The sequence below is a fragment of the Nerophis lumbriciformis genome, linkage group LG05 (genome assembly GCF_033978685.3).
Source record: "Nerophis lumbriciformis linkage group LG05, RoL_Nlum_v2.1, whole genome shotgun sequence".
Lineage (NCBI taxonomy): Eukaryota > Metazoa > Chordata > Actinopteri > Syngnathiformes > Syngnathidae > Nerophis > Nerophis lumbriciformis.
Genome location: NC_084552.2, coordinates 23,360,333 through 23,375,931, shown reverse-complemented (window position 1 = coordinate 23,375,931; position 15,599 = coordinate 23,360,333). Strand labels below are relative to the sequence as shown.

General features: G+C 42.3%; 2 protein-coding genes across 6 annotated transcripts in view; one reads left to right on the top strand and one right to left on the bottom strand.

The window, feature by feature from the left end:
- LOC133606772 (pyruvate carboxylase, mitochondrial-like) overlaps positions 1-15,599 on the bottom strand; it is an 828,781-nt gene that overhangs the window by 236,522 nt on the left and 576,660 nt on the right. The window lies entirely within an intron of this gene.
- The window catches only part of LOC133606763 (leucine-rich repeat and fibronectin type-III domain-containing protein 4-like), an 85,032-nt gene continuing 81,940 nt past the window's right edge, over positions 12,508-15,599 (top strand). The window contains exons 1-3 of one of the 5 annotated variants that reach the window (XM_072913169.1): positions 12,508-12,863; positions 13,270-13,327; positions 13,464-14,220. The gene's annotated coding sequence lies outside the window, so the exon portion shown is untranslated. Of the gene's footprint in view, positions 12,864-12,922; positions 14,221-15,599 lie in introns of those variants that run through there. The other 4 variants (XM_072913167.1, XM_072913168.1, XM_061961075.2 and 1 more) reach the window with 4 other exon arrangements.

Sequence of the window (15,599 nt, the reverse complement as noted above, 5' to 3'; positions counted from 1 at the left end):
AACCCCACAAGCGCACAGACACCAGCCACAGTCCCCCAACCACTCCAACCCAACACAGCGATGCCAACCGCTGGTATCACCGCAGCAACCATCACCACCACCGCCCGTCCGCAGTGCAAACACCCGCGGCCGCCGAAACCAAAACAAAAAAGCGACCGACCCCGTAAACCACAACAACGCACACCCCCGGCTACCACCGAGGCCACCAACCCACCTACCCCAACTCATCCACAGCTAGGCCAATTGAGCCACCGGACATCCACACCCATGCACAAACCTACACATTCATATACACATACATACACACATATATACACACATATACATACATATATGCATATACATACACATACACATACACACATACACACGCATGCATATACATATACACATACACACATATATACACATTAATACACCCACACACATATACATAAGCCCACATATACACAAACACATACATACACAACACAAATTTTTTTTTTTTTTAAATAAAAAAATAAAATAAAAAAAATAAAAATAGAAAGAAAAGAAAAAAATACAATAAAATAAAAATAAACCCTTTAAATAAAATAAAATAAATAAAAATAAACAAGAGGCCTGGTCGCCAACAGTGCCCAGCGCCACCAAACCCCGCAGCCCTTCCCGCACGTCCAGGCCCCCCCCCGCCCACCACCCACCAGGCATCCCATCCGGCAAAAAGCCATAAGGGCCCAGCCCTGCGCCCACAGCCGGCATGCCACGGCACCTCAGCAGACCCGGCGCCGCGATCAGCAATGCACACCGGGGCAGCGACACATACATACACACAGATTTCACCATACATATATACAAACGTACACACACCCACATACACGCGTACCCATATATACACATATATAATTTAACAGAATAAGTTAAATATATTAAATAGATTTAAAAAAAAAAAAAATATATATATATATATATATATATATATATACACATACATACATACATACATACATACATATACACATATATATATACATATATATACATATACATATATACACATACACATACATATACATACATACATATATATATATATATATATATATATATATATATATATATAAAATAAATTAAAATAAATAAATACAATTAATACAAAAAATAAGGGCGGAGTAAAACACAGGAGGGGGACTCCCGCAGGGCAGTCGGGCAGCACCGCCGGGGCCCCAACAAGGGAGGCAAGCAGCCCCCCCAACCCGGCACCAGGCAGGCCCGCACAGCCGCAGCGCAGGGCGAACCCGGGCAGACCCCGGGCAGACCCCTCCCCGCGCCCCAGGGGAAGGAGGAAGCCCACGGACACCCGGAGCCAGAGGGGCACGAGCCGACCCCCGCCCGACAGCGGCAAGACCCCAGCCCCACGGGCGCAACCCCCCGCCCAACCACCCACGGGAGGGACAGCCCCCCCAACCAACCCAAGGCGGCCGCCCACAGCCCCACCCGCACCCCAAAACCCGCCCAGGCACCCCCACCCACCAGACCACCCACGGATCGGCCCGCCAGGCCGGAACCAGGAAACACACCCCAGGCCCACCCGACCCCGCGGCCCCCCCGGCACCCAGGACCCCCCACCCACGGAGCAAGACCCCCGGGACAGAGCCCCAGCCCCGGCCCCCAAGGGAGTCAGGTCAGAAAATTAATTAGCGGTGCCCAAAGAGATCGGAATTCTGTCAGTTGTTGTTTTGATTCAGCAGACATTCTTTCCATAACTACATAATCTAATAAAATGTTGTTATAAAGGTTTATACATAAATTATTTTTTGATTTCCAATTTATGAGAATAGTTTTCTTGGCGATGCCTAACGCATTTATAAGGAGGTATGTTTTGTTTATATCAAGATCAGTGTTTCATTGTTTACATTGCCGGAAGATGACAGTCAAGCTTTACCATTGGCCTGTGGAGAACTGGGACAACAGAGACTCTTACCAGGAGGACTTTGAGTTGGATGCGCAGACGCGGTACCGTGAGTACGCATGCAGCTGCGGCTTCCAAACATTTGATCGCTTGCCCGTACGTGCGTGGCGCTATGTGCATGTCACGTACGTAACTTTGGGGACTTTGGGGAAATATATGTGCTGTATGAACTTTGGGGAGGTGAACGGTACTTTGGGCTGTGGGATTGAGTGTGTTGTGCAGGTGTTTGAGTTGTATTGGCGGGTTATATGGACGGGAGGGAGGAGGTGTTTGTTATGCGGGATTAATTTGTGGCATATTAAATATAAGCCTGATTTTGTTGTGGCTAATAGAGTCTTGTGTTTATTTACTGTTTTAGTCATTCCCAGCTGAATATCAGGTCCCACCCGCCTCTCACAGCATCTTCCCTATCTGAATCGCTCCCACTGCCCTCTAGTCCTTCACTCTCACTTTCCTCATCCACAAATCTTTCATCCTCGCTCAAATTAATGGGGAAATCGTCGCTTTCTCGGTCTGAATCGCTCTCGCTGCTGGTGGCCATGATTGTAAACAATGTGCAGATGTGAGGAGCTCCACAACCTGTGACGTCACGCGCATATCGTCTGCTACTTCCGGTACAGGCAAGGCTTTTTTATCAGCGACCAAAAGTTGCCAACTTTATCGTCGATGTTCTCTACTAAATCCTTTCAGCAAAAATATGGCAATATCGCGAAATGATCAAGTATGACACATAGAATGGACCTGCTATCCCCGTTTAAATAAGAAAATCGCATTTCAGTAGGCCTTTAATAGCCTGAGCTAAACACTAAATATTACTCCATATCCGATGTTTTCCCATCCTGATTGGTGAACTTACTCCATCCATCAGCGTTTCATCCATGTTTCCACTAACGAATGCCGGCCCCCTCCAACCCAACCCGACCCCCCCCCCCCCTGCTGGAGTTTGCATTAATTGTGAGTCAACGAGCCAGAAAGCGGAACGCCGTTAATGGGATATGATGAGGTATCAAATCTCTCGCGCTGAGGGAGGTCCAGGAATACTCTGGCCTCAACACAGGCCAAATAATTACTGCGAGTGAAAAGGGAGGACGCGGAGACACACAGACACATCGGAGAGGATGAAGAAATAAACCTTGAAAGACATACAGGGAGATTCAAAGGATGAAAATGAACTCCCGTGGGGAAGAATTCATCCATAACAAGAGCAAATCACTGGCAGCTTTCTTTCCATCCATCTTAGTGATGCCTTATCACCACAAGCTGACAGGCAACACTCGCGAGCATCTCACACCTGATGTTAAAGGTTGTCCTCCGAGCAGAGCGGGCACACAATCATGCACCTGCTCCCGTTTAACGGCTCTCTCTCGCTTTGAAGGAGTGCTGCGAACATGTGTTCGTTCCTTACCCCGTCGACTCAAATCCGTCCCTCTCTAACCCTGCTCTTGCTCGCTTATCTCGCTAACGCCTTCAGAGAGCTTTCTTCTCTCGGCTTCACGCTTCTCCTTGTCGACCCCAGAGTAGCTACAGGCTGAGAGCTCGTCCAACCTGCCCACTTTCATCTCTCAGGTCTACTCCGCGTGTCCTTTCCTGCCCTTCACTCTCTGACGGGGGCGCAGGCATGGCCCGGATTTTAATCAGGCGGTGAGGCTGAAATCTGCAAAGTAACACCACTGCATTTGTGAATAGCATAAGTTAGGTAATAATTATAAATATAGCATCATAATAAGTCCAGCACCTTCGCGACCCCGAACGGGACAAGCAGTAGAAAATGGATGGATGGCATCATAATAATTAGGGATGTCCGATAATGGCTTTTTGCCGATATCCGATATTGTCCAACTCTTAATTATCGATACCGATATCAACTGATATATACAGTCGTGGAATTAACACATTATTATGCCTAATTTGGACAACCAGGTATGGTGAAGATAAGGTCCTTTTTAAAAAATAATAATAAAATAAGATAAATAAATTACAAACATTTTCTTGAATAAAAAAGAAAGTAAAACAATATAAAAACAGTTACATAGAAGCTAATATTTCATGAAAATTAGTAAAATTAACTGTTAAAGGTTAGTACTATTAGTGGACCAGCAGCACGCACAATCATGTGTGCTTACGGACTGTATCCCTTGCAGACTGTATTGATATACCGTATTTTTCGGAATATAAGTCGCACCGGAGTATAAGTCGCACCGCCCGAAAATGCATAATAAAGAAGGAAAAAAACATGTAAGTCGCACTGGAGTATAAGTCGCTATTTTTGGGGAAATGTATTTGATAAAACCCAACATCAAGAATAGACATTTGAAAGGCAATTAAAAATAAATAAAGAATAGTGAACAACAGGCTGAATAAGTGTACGTTATATGAGGCATAAAAACTGCGACTTATAGTCCGAAAAATATGGTATATTGATATATAATGTAGGAACCAGAAATATTAATAACATAAAGAAACACCCCTTTTGTGTGAATGAGGGAGGGAGGTTTTTTGGGTTGGTGCACTAATTGTAAGTGTATAAAAAAACGATACCGATAATTTCCGATATTACATTTTAAAGCATTTAATAATAATACATCAATTATTGTATGTTAATGCTTAAGAAGGTTGTCAATAAAGTGAATGTTAAAGTACCACTGATAGTCACACACGCACTAGGTGTGGTGAAATTACCCTCTGCATTTGACCCCTTTGTTTCCCTGGGAGGTGAGGGGAGCAGTGAGCAGGAGCAATGGCCGCGTTCGGGAATAATTTTGGTGATTTAACCCCCAATTCCAACCCTTGATGCTGAGTGCCAAGCAGGGAGGTAATGGGTCCCATTTTTAGAGTCTTTGGTATGACTCGGCCGGGGTTTGAACTCACAACCTACCGATCTCAGGGCGGACACTCTAACCACGAGGCCACTGAGCAGGCTTATGGCAGAATGAACTTCACCACAAGGCAACGACCAGTCATGAAATGCAGTTCTACATACTGCAGTCTACCTTGTCTGTATGCACATGTGTCATGTGAGCAAGTTTTAATGTTGTAAATGTGATGTTTTATGTATTTGTTTACTGTTTTTAATGTAACCTTGCTGCTGCCCTCTTGGCCAGGTCTCCCTTGGAAAAGAGATCTTTGATCTCAATGGGATTTTACCTGGTTAAATAAAGGCTAATAATAATAATAATGGTCGGTCTGTCTGTTACTTACCGTATTTTCAGGACTATAAGGCGCACTTAAAATCTTTTTTTTTCTCCTCAAAACTCGACAGTGCACCTTATAACCCGGTGCGCCTAATGTAAGGAATAATTCTGGTTTTGCAATTTTATTGATACGTGTGACCAGTAGATGGCAGTCACACATAAGAGATACGTGTTAACTGCACTATGATGGCAATATGACTCAAGTAAACAACAACAACATTTTATATGTTCCATTGAAAATATAGAACATTACACACGGCGCTCAAAAATCTATCAAAATGTTTTAGTACGACTTTGGTAAGCCATGAAGCCGCACCGCTTGAAGGATTGTACTGTGCTTCAACATACGAGTATTATTATGGTGTGTGTGTAAGGTAAGACATTATCTGGCGTTTTGTTTTGCAATATTATGCAAAAGCAACTTTTCTTACCTTCTGGTACCTGCTGATCTGTATCAAAATGACTATGTGTCGCAGGCTGAAACGAATCTTGGTTGACAGAAATGTTTACATTTAATATTCATTCTACACATTTTTACAACATTAGAAACCATTAGTAAATCAGAGGCTGCTCAGAAGGTGAGATAACTCCTGGAAATGACTGGCTTTTAATGGCCAAAGGTATAGATGTGTGTGTCCAAGTTAAGGCTGTCTTCTTTTAATAGATTTATTACAATGTTTGGCAAGTTAGGTAATGTTTGCTGTCGTCTGGAACAACATGGCACACAAGCAACTATTTGAAATGCAGCCCATATTAAATACAGATAATGTGTCATGAGACATGCAAAACTAAATTATATACAAAGAGGATAACAGTAAAGGATATTAAATTAGCTCAAATATACCTACAAATGAGGCATAATGATGCAATATGTCTGTACAGTTAGCCTAAATAGCATGTTAGCATTGATTAGCTTGCAGTCATGCAGTGACCAAAATATGCCTGATTAGCCCTCCACACAAGTCAATAACATCAACAAGGCGCACCTTTGTGCATTCACGCACAGTATGAAACTTTTGGTGGACAAAATGAGACAGAGAAGGAGTGGCATAAAACACGTCTTTCTGTGGCAGCGACGGAGAAAGTTGTACACATAAACCAACTAAAATTAGAGGAAAAGAACCATCCGGATTGTTATAGGCGCAAAGTTGAAAAGCCAGCATCTGTGATGGTATGGGGGTGTATTAGTGCCCAAGACATGGGTAACTTACACATCTGTGAAGGCGCCATTAATGCTGAAAGGTACATACAGGTTTTGGAGCAACATATGTTGCCATCCAAGCAACGTTATCATGGACGCCCCTGCTTATTTCAGCAAGACAATGCCAAGCCACATGTTACATCAACGTGGCTTCATAGTAAAAGAGTGTGGGTACTAGACTGGCCTGCCTGTAGTCCAGACCAGTCTCCCATTGAAAATGTGTGGCGCATTATGAAGCCTAAAATACCACAACGGAGACCCCCGGACTGTTGAACAACTTAAGCTGTACATCAAGCAAGAATGGGAAATAATTCCACCTGAGAAGCTTAAAAAATGTGTCTCCTCAGTTCCCAAACGTTTACTGAGTGTTGTTAAAAGGAAAGGCCAGGTAACACAGTGGTGAACATGCACTTTCCTAAATACTTTGGCACGTGTTGCAGCCATGAAATTCTAAGTTAATTATTATTTGCAAAAAAACTTTGAACATCAAATATCTTGTCTTTGTAGTGCATTCAATTGAATATGGGTTGAAAAGGATTTGCAAATCATTGTATTCCGTTTATATTTACATCTAACACAATTTCCCAACTCATATGGAAACGGGGTTTGTAGTTTTAACTTGATCTTGAATACAGCAAAGAGCGATGGTCGTTTATTATGTTTAACGGGTTACCTTTCTCTTGCTGCCGTGTTCCTTCACCATGACTTCCATATTTTTATGACAGTTGAAGCATTCCTAAACAGCCGATTTAGTCATTCTAAATGGAGGGAAGTATCGGAGTGGCCACTTTAATATGTCACACAGCCTGCAGAGCTGTGTGCAGCGAGGCACCCTCATATTACCGCTGCAGCCACACGCAATGGGAAGGATTTTTTTTTACCTTTCACTTTTCGGCAACCCTGGACACATCCGTAATAATAATAGAACAATATTGCAGTCTACGACAAGACATTTGTCAATATAAACACATATCAAATACTATTAGAGGGGACATGCACTTTTTTGGAATGTTGCCTATCGTTCACAATCATTATGAAAGACATGACCATGGATTTGTTTTTTAATATATTCCAAATATTAAATACATGTTAACAGTGTTGGGACTAACGCGTTACAAAGTAACGCGTTACTGTAACGCCGTTACTATCGGCGGTAACTAGTAATCCAACGCGTTATTTTTTATATTCAGTAACTCCGTTACCGTTACTACATGATGCGCTACTGTGTTATTTTGCGTTATTTTTTATGTAGTATCGGCTAGAAACTGAGAAGATCTGAGTGTTGCAGCGCTGCTGAAGAGGCGACAAAAAAGAGGCGCGCCGCGCGCTGTCTGTGTGTACGTGTGTGTGTGTGTGTGTGAGTGTGTGTGTGTGGGAGGGGGCGTGTCTGTGTCTACTATCAAGACGTCATGGCGAACCCCGAAGCCGAGTTTCTTAAAATGGAGATATTTTCAGTACGTTTCTTTTATCGACCACAAAGAAAAGAAAATTTTAGTTGAATGTAAGTTTCAAATATGCTGAAACAGCGACAAAAACAACATGCTTCGACAAAGCTAGTAAAGAGACACACACTTCACCTCCACCTCCAACAGCGGCTGGATTTTAATGAGGCACTGCACACTGAAGGTACACACACTCTGTAAATTCTCTTATATACTCTTTCATTTTAAACTTTTAGAGTGTTTGATTATCACATCACTCTAAATGTTTAGACTATAAAGTTCACAAACCTAAAGAGGGATACTAGTAGGCCAGGCTAATATTTCCTTTTCTCTAAACTAAGTGGGGAAATGTGTAGAGTGTTCTGGGCTTCAGACATGATTTTATTTCAGAATTCCTTGAGAAAACGCCTGGTTAGGCTTTATGTATGTAGTGTGTGCCTTTCTTGTTTTACAGCTATGTTGTTATTATGCTGTTTGTTACTTATGTATGTTAAGTTGCAGCTATTTAAAATAGTTTTGTCAATTTGTTCTGGTCTGAAACAAATTGGCCCTTTAAAACATATCTTTGTCTTTGTGTGTTGTATGTAGACCACATTGCTTAGCAGAGTTCAGTGATGCAAATGCATGTCAAGTTGATCAACAGATTGTATTATTCTCCAGTGCAATAACAGTACTGAAATGAAGGCTAAAAGGGCATTAAATGGGGCCTTAAAAAAAATAAAAAAATATATATAAGTAACTAGTTACTTTTCACAGTAACGCATTACTTTTTGGTTTAAGTAACTGAGTTAGTAACTGAGTTACTTTTGAAATAAAGTAACTAGTAACGTAACTAGTTACTGGTTTTCAGTAACTAACCCAACACTGCATGTTAATAAAAGTCAAATATTTCGCCCATAAAATCCAATAACCATTCAAAAAGCGCCAACAATACTCCATTTACATTTTGTGACTTGAATATTAACCAAGTATTAGTGATATTATTATAAGCGCTTACGCAGACAAACTATTTATAGCGGCGCCGTTATTAGATCCATGAAGGAAAGAAGAAAGTGATTGAATACATTTACATATGCATAAAAATGTGTTTTCTTTTGTATTATTTTTTTTAATGAATTAAGTAACGTTTATGACAACTTTTTGCCAAAACACAATATAGAATGTGAGATATACCAGAATAATGCATACATTTATCAACACTGGCCGAGTGTGGAGTCGTCCCTCTTGGTTGCTTTGTTGGGTCTGCTCCTGTCTCTGGCCATGCTCCCCCCACCCAGGCAGACGATGGCGTGGAACACCGCAGAGGCCACCACAGTGTATACGTTTTTTGTTTTTGTTGTTTTACTTTTGTAGTTGTATGTAGAAATGGCTGGTTTCATCAGCTCTGTTCTTTTAATGTCTTTAATGTCCTTTGTGTTCTTTGATGTTTCCCTCTTACACACATGTTTATGTGTGCAATGGCTATGAGGTTTCTTTTCAGGTAATCAAAAGTGTGGCCCGGAGGCCAATTGTGGCCCGCAGCTAAATGTTGTAAAGGCCCATGGCACATTCTAAAAATACTATTAAAATAAACAAAACATAGTAATCTATTTATTTATTTATATATATATATTTATTTTATATATATATTATATATATTATTTACATATATTTATTTATTTATACATACAACTTATTGCTTTTTTATCCTGCACTACCATGAGCTTATGTAACCAAATTTCGTTCTTATCTGTGCTGTAAAGTTCAAATTTGAATGACAATAAAAAGGAAGTCTAAGTCTCTAAGTCTAATAACAAAAGACGTATAAAAAAACTTACAGGTGAAATGTCATTTAGAAAAAGTTGCGACTAATAAAACAAAGCTGTTTTTTTTTTTCCTTTAAAACTGTCATTGCTCAAAACACAATATTGAATCAAAATTTTTTTTATTTTTATGAATTATTGACCCATAGAAGGCTCTGATTACTTCACATCAAATATTCCACTTGGAAAAATATTTTTCGTGGAAGATTTTGCATATTTTGTGTTTGCCATAAAAAAAACAACATAGTTTTCTTTAACAAAAAGGGCAGAAAAAAACAAACAAAAAAACAACAAAAAAAACAACAACAAAAAAACGTAGAATTGACGGATAGATATGAAGTTGATGTAGACTCTAGAGATTTAAGCGTTAAATACATAATGTATATATGCCCTGGCACACCATTATCATCATTTCATGACCGAAGCAAAACACTTTTTACACTTTTATACTGAAATAAATACACCTACAACTTATTAAATACAAATATAGAGAAAAATGCCGGCAGCGGTAAAGTTTAGATCCATGAAGGAAAGAAGAAAGTAAATGAATACATTTACATATGCATAAAAATGTGTTTTCTTTTGTATTATTTTTTTTAAGTAACGTTTGACAACTTTTTTCCAAAAACACAATATAGAATGTGAGATGTACCAGGATAATGCATGCATTTATCATTTGTTTTCAAAAGGCTTACAAAAAAGTGGGACCCCAAACATTTACTGTGGGACTCCATGCGGACTGGACACTGGCAGAGAGTTAATGGGCGGCCGGGTGTGGGGTCGGCTCTCTTGGTTGCTTTGTTGGGTCTGCTCCTGTCTCTGGCCATGCTCCCCCCACCCCAGTAGACGATGGCAAGGAACACGAGAGAGCTCTGCTCTTTTATTGTCTTTAATGTCCTTTGTGTTCTTTGATGTTTCCCTCTTACACACATGTTTATGTGTGCTATGGATATGCAGGTTTTTTTCTCCCTTGGCCTCAGTCTGGACCCCCTCTCTAGGGGCCCAGGGTTAGACTGAAATGTTTTTGTGTGTGAGATATAACAGGACAATGCATACATTTATCGTTTGTTTTCAAAACGCTTACAAAAAAGTGGGACCCCCAAAATTTACTGTGGGACCCCATTTTTAAGACTTGACGGGGTCCCTGGGATCCCATTTTGAAAATTCCTAGCGCCAACACTGCTCACCCCCATGACAACATTGCTTCTGTTGCTGCCGTGTTGTATACTACACCTGAGGCTATCCGAATAATTACACGTTGTTACAAATTTAATGCGTTACATGCACCCTCCCGATTTTCCCGGGAGACTCCCGAATTTCATTGCCTCTCCCGACAATCTCCCGGGGCAACCATTCTCCCGAATTTCTCCCGATTTCCACCCGGACAACAATATTGGGGGCGTGCCTTAAAGGCACTGCCTTTAGTGTCCTCTACAACCTGTCGTCACATCCGCTTTTCCGCTATACAAACAGCATAAACACATAATATATGCGGCTTTTACACACACACACAAGTGAATGCAATCCATACTTGATCAACAGCCATACAGGTCACACTGAGGGTGGCCGTATAAACAACTTTAACACTGTTACAAATATGCGCCACACTGTGAACCCACACCAAACAAGAATGACTAACACATTTCGGGAGAACATGCAACATAAACACAACAGAACAAATACCCAGAACCCCTTGCAGCACTAACTCTAACGCTACAATACACATCCCCCGCTAACACCAAACCCCGCCTCCCTCCAACCCCGCCCACCTCAACCCCGGCCCCCCCATCTCCCGAATTCGGAGGTCTCAAGGTTGGCAAGTATGGTTATATGTAGGGATGTCCGATAATGACTTTTTGCCGATATCCGATATTGTCCAACTCTTTAATTACCAATACCGATATCAACCCATACCGATATATACAGTCGTGGAATTAACACATTATTATGCCTAATTTGGACAACCTGGTATGGTGAAGATAAGGTCCTTTAAAAAAAAAATAATAATAAGTTAAAGTTAAAAACATTTTCTTGAATAAAAAAGAAAGTAAAACAATATAAAAACAGATACATAGAAACTAGTAATTTATGAAAATGAGTCAAATTAACTGTTAAAGGTTAGTACTATTAGTGGACCAGCAACACGCACAATCATGTGTGCTTACGGACTGTATCCCTTGCAGACTGTATTGATATATATTGATATATAATGTAGGAACCAGAATATTAATAACAGAAAGAAACAACCCTTTTGTGTGAATGAGTGTAAATGGGGGAGGGAGGTTTTTTGGGTTGGTGCACTAATTGTAAGTGTATCTTGTGTTTTTTATGTTGATTTAATAAAAAAACAAACAAAAAAAAAACCGATACCGATAATAAAAAAAACGATACCGATAATTTACGATATTACATTGTAAAGCATTTATCGGCCGATATTATCGGACATCTCCAGTTATATGCAATTTATTCCCTCTATTTATCGCCGGCTTTTAATTACTGTCTCGTCCTCTCTGCAGTTCAGCTCCATAAACGCCCCAGATTCGCAATAAAATAAAAGAGTAATATGATATGGAAACACATCAGCACTCCACAATTAGCCCTCAGCTACCTACATGTGCCTTCTTAATTAGTTCCCCGTAAAGCCTTTTCCATTCTGCATACCCTTCTACTCAAGTCTTTACTATTGCGACACATGTCTCTCTCTCTGTCTGCATGTCTGTGATAGGCGCCAACAGGGACAGATTATGTCCCCTCGTCCTCCTCTGAGGAAAAGTTCAAACAAATGAATAAGATGCAGATGAATGCAGGGAAGACGTGACTATCAGGAGGAGGGAATTCAGTGGAATACTAACTCTGAGAGAGAGAGGGCGAGAGAGCGAAGGAAAAGAGGGGGGCAGCGAGAGAGAGAGAGAGAGAGAGAAAGGGAGGGAGAGACAGCTCGTCTCGTTTTTCTTCTTCCCGGCTTTCATTCACTACCTGTTCTGTGGGATTACCAGGACTTAAATTTCAATCAGCTTGCAGCCCCGATGCATGAGCGACAGAGGTGGCAGACAGAGCGCCGCAGCTGTCCAGACTGAGCCAGGGAACGACCGGCTGGCGGGAAGAGAGAGAGAGAGAGGGGGGGGGGAGCGAGACAGCGCCAGTGAGGGGTTTGAGGTGGGGGGCCGAGAGAGAGCGATGGGTGTTGTTCCGCCGCCGAGCCCGAGATAGCGAGCGTGTCATCGAGATGAAGATGTGACGGGCTTCTGTAGTCGTCGGTGGAATGATCCGGAAAACGAGGTTAGTATCTCCACCTTTTCACATCTAGGATGAAAGGGGCTGAAGACGAGCCCAGAAAAAAGGGGGGATGAAGGCAGGCAAAAAAGCTATTGAGCTTTTTGAAGTCGCAAAGTAAACAGCAGGGCGAGAAAAGATGGAGGGAGGAGGGGCGGAGAGAGAGAGAGAGAGAGAATCCATCCCTGCATGCCAGCAGGAATGCTGCATAGGGAGGCAGATTGCACTTTGAGCTACTCATCCTCATAACTGCATGGACTTCTTCAGTGTCAGAGATCATTGACAAGCCCACTTTTCAACTGTCTGACATTCACGCTGCCGATCAATAGCTCGCTTGTTTCGTTGTGTGTGTGTGTGTGTGTGTGTGTGTGCATCAATGCGCTACTTTGTGTGCTGGTGTTTCGCCGCGCAGACAGACGCCACAGAGACGTTAAGAGGGTCCCCGGACTATTGATCATGCTGACAGACAGGTACCGGAGCCCGTCCGCCAGAGAGCGAGGGAGGATTTTTTTTTGGAGGGAGAGCACGATGGGCGGACCGCCGCAAAGCGAAGGTGTGACAACAACAAGGCGCACTTCTTTTCCCTTTTCCTCTCTTCTTCCGTAGGGGTTCCTACCCAGTCACGCGTCTCTCCAAGGTCATCCGGCAAAGACGGAACCGACGCAGCCGAAGGGGGGACTCAAAAAAAAGTGCTACGACGGAGCCCGCGGACGCCGTTTCCGGGAATTAGGCGCTCTGAGGGAGAGGAGCTGAGCTGATTGCATGGCGGCACGGAGCCGGTAGAAGCCTGGGAGGGAGAGATGAATAAATAACCTAGGCGACGGCCGGGATGTGCGAGGACGGCGCGGGAGGAGGTGCGACGGGGGCCGCGCAGGCGAGGAAGAGAGGTAAACATCGCTGCCTCCTGGACGCCCGACCTGGCAGAACTCAAGCCTTCGGGAAATAAAGACACAGCAATATCAAAAAAAGCCCTTTAAGAGGATTTAAAGAAAAGTGGATTTTTTTTCTTCTTTCTTTCTTCTAAACTGTGGGAATACAAGGCCACCATTGGGCGAGTAATTCAGATTTTCCCAGGTTGTCCCCCCCTCCCCCCGCCCTCGGTAAAAACTTCAAGGGAATTTCTCACGGCCATCTTTTGACGTGCAGGACAGATTTAAACACACACACACACTTAACTCCTCCTCTGGACCAACATAAGGAGCGACACCACCTGGGGGAGAGATACTGTATGTGCTCTACACACACACACACACACACACACACACACACACACACACACACACACACACACACACACACACACACACCACCCACCTGGATAACATGTGCAGCTGATTCCAGTTGTCCAGCACAGACGTTACAGGTAAAGTATGCAAGCACGCACACACACACACACACACACACACACACACACACACACACACACACACACACACATGCACATACATGTCTTGCCTACTTTGTGTGGACCCACGTTTGGCTAGTACAGGGGTCGGCAACCCGCGGCCTGCCGCCCTAGTGGCTCTCTGGAGCTTTTTCAGAAATGTATGAAAAATGGAAAAAGATGAGGAGAAAAAAGTATATTTTTTGTTTTAATATGGTTTCTGTAGGAGGACAAACATGACACAAACCTCCCTAATTGTTATAAAGCACACTGTTTATTTTAAACATGCTTCACTGATTCGAGTATTTGGCGAGCGCCGTTTTGTCCTACTAATTTTGGCGGTCCTTGAACTCACCGTAGTTTGTTTACATGTATAACTTTCTCGGACTTTCTAGGACGTGTTTTATGCCACTTCTTTTTCTGTCTCATTTTGTCCACCAAACTTTTAAGGTTGTGCATGAAAGGTGAGTTTTGTTGATGTTATTGACTTGTTGGAGTGCTAATCAGACATATTTGGTCACTGCATGACTGCAAGCTAATCGATGCTAACATGCTATTTAGGCTAGCTATATGTACATATTGCATCATAATGCCTCATTTGTAGGTATATTTGAAGTCATTTAGTTTCCTTTAAGTCCTCTTAATTCAATTTATATCTCATGACACACTATCTGTATGTAATATGGCTTTTAATTTTTTGCGGCTTCAGACAGATTTTTTTTTTGTATTTTTGGTCCAATATGGCTCTTTCAACATTTTGGGTTGCCGACCCCTGGGCTAGTATGTTGTGAGGGCCCCCCTTTCCACTATAGCTAGAATGATGAAAAAAATATATCTAGCACTAGATGGGAGTAGAGAGTTGCAACCTCACTTCAGAATGCAAAACACACAAAGTAAAAAAAAAAAAAATACTTCCGTAGTTGTGAGGACCAGGCAAATGTCCTCACAAGTCAAAAGGTCCTCACAGAAAGGGTGCTTTGTCAAGTGTATGTCCACACAATGATGGTGAAATAAGTGCTAAAACACAGTCACACACACACTGGACAGTCCGAAAAAACACAAAAAAGAGCACGTATGGACGCACACACACAGCTTGTTTTTATCCCATCCATCCGATTTGATCAATTTACACATCTGATTAAATGTTTGACACTATATTCCCCTGAGCTTCCTTCATCTACAGCCTATGGGTTAGTTACTGTGTGTGTGTATGTGTGTGTGTGTGTGTGTGTGTGTGTGTGTGTGTGTGTGTGTGTGTATCTGCCTTCGCAGGCTGCCCAGTATCAGATTACTTGCAAGCTTGACTTCAAATGTAATCTCACCTGGCGTACCGTTTGGGTGTCTCTGCAGGGAAGGAT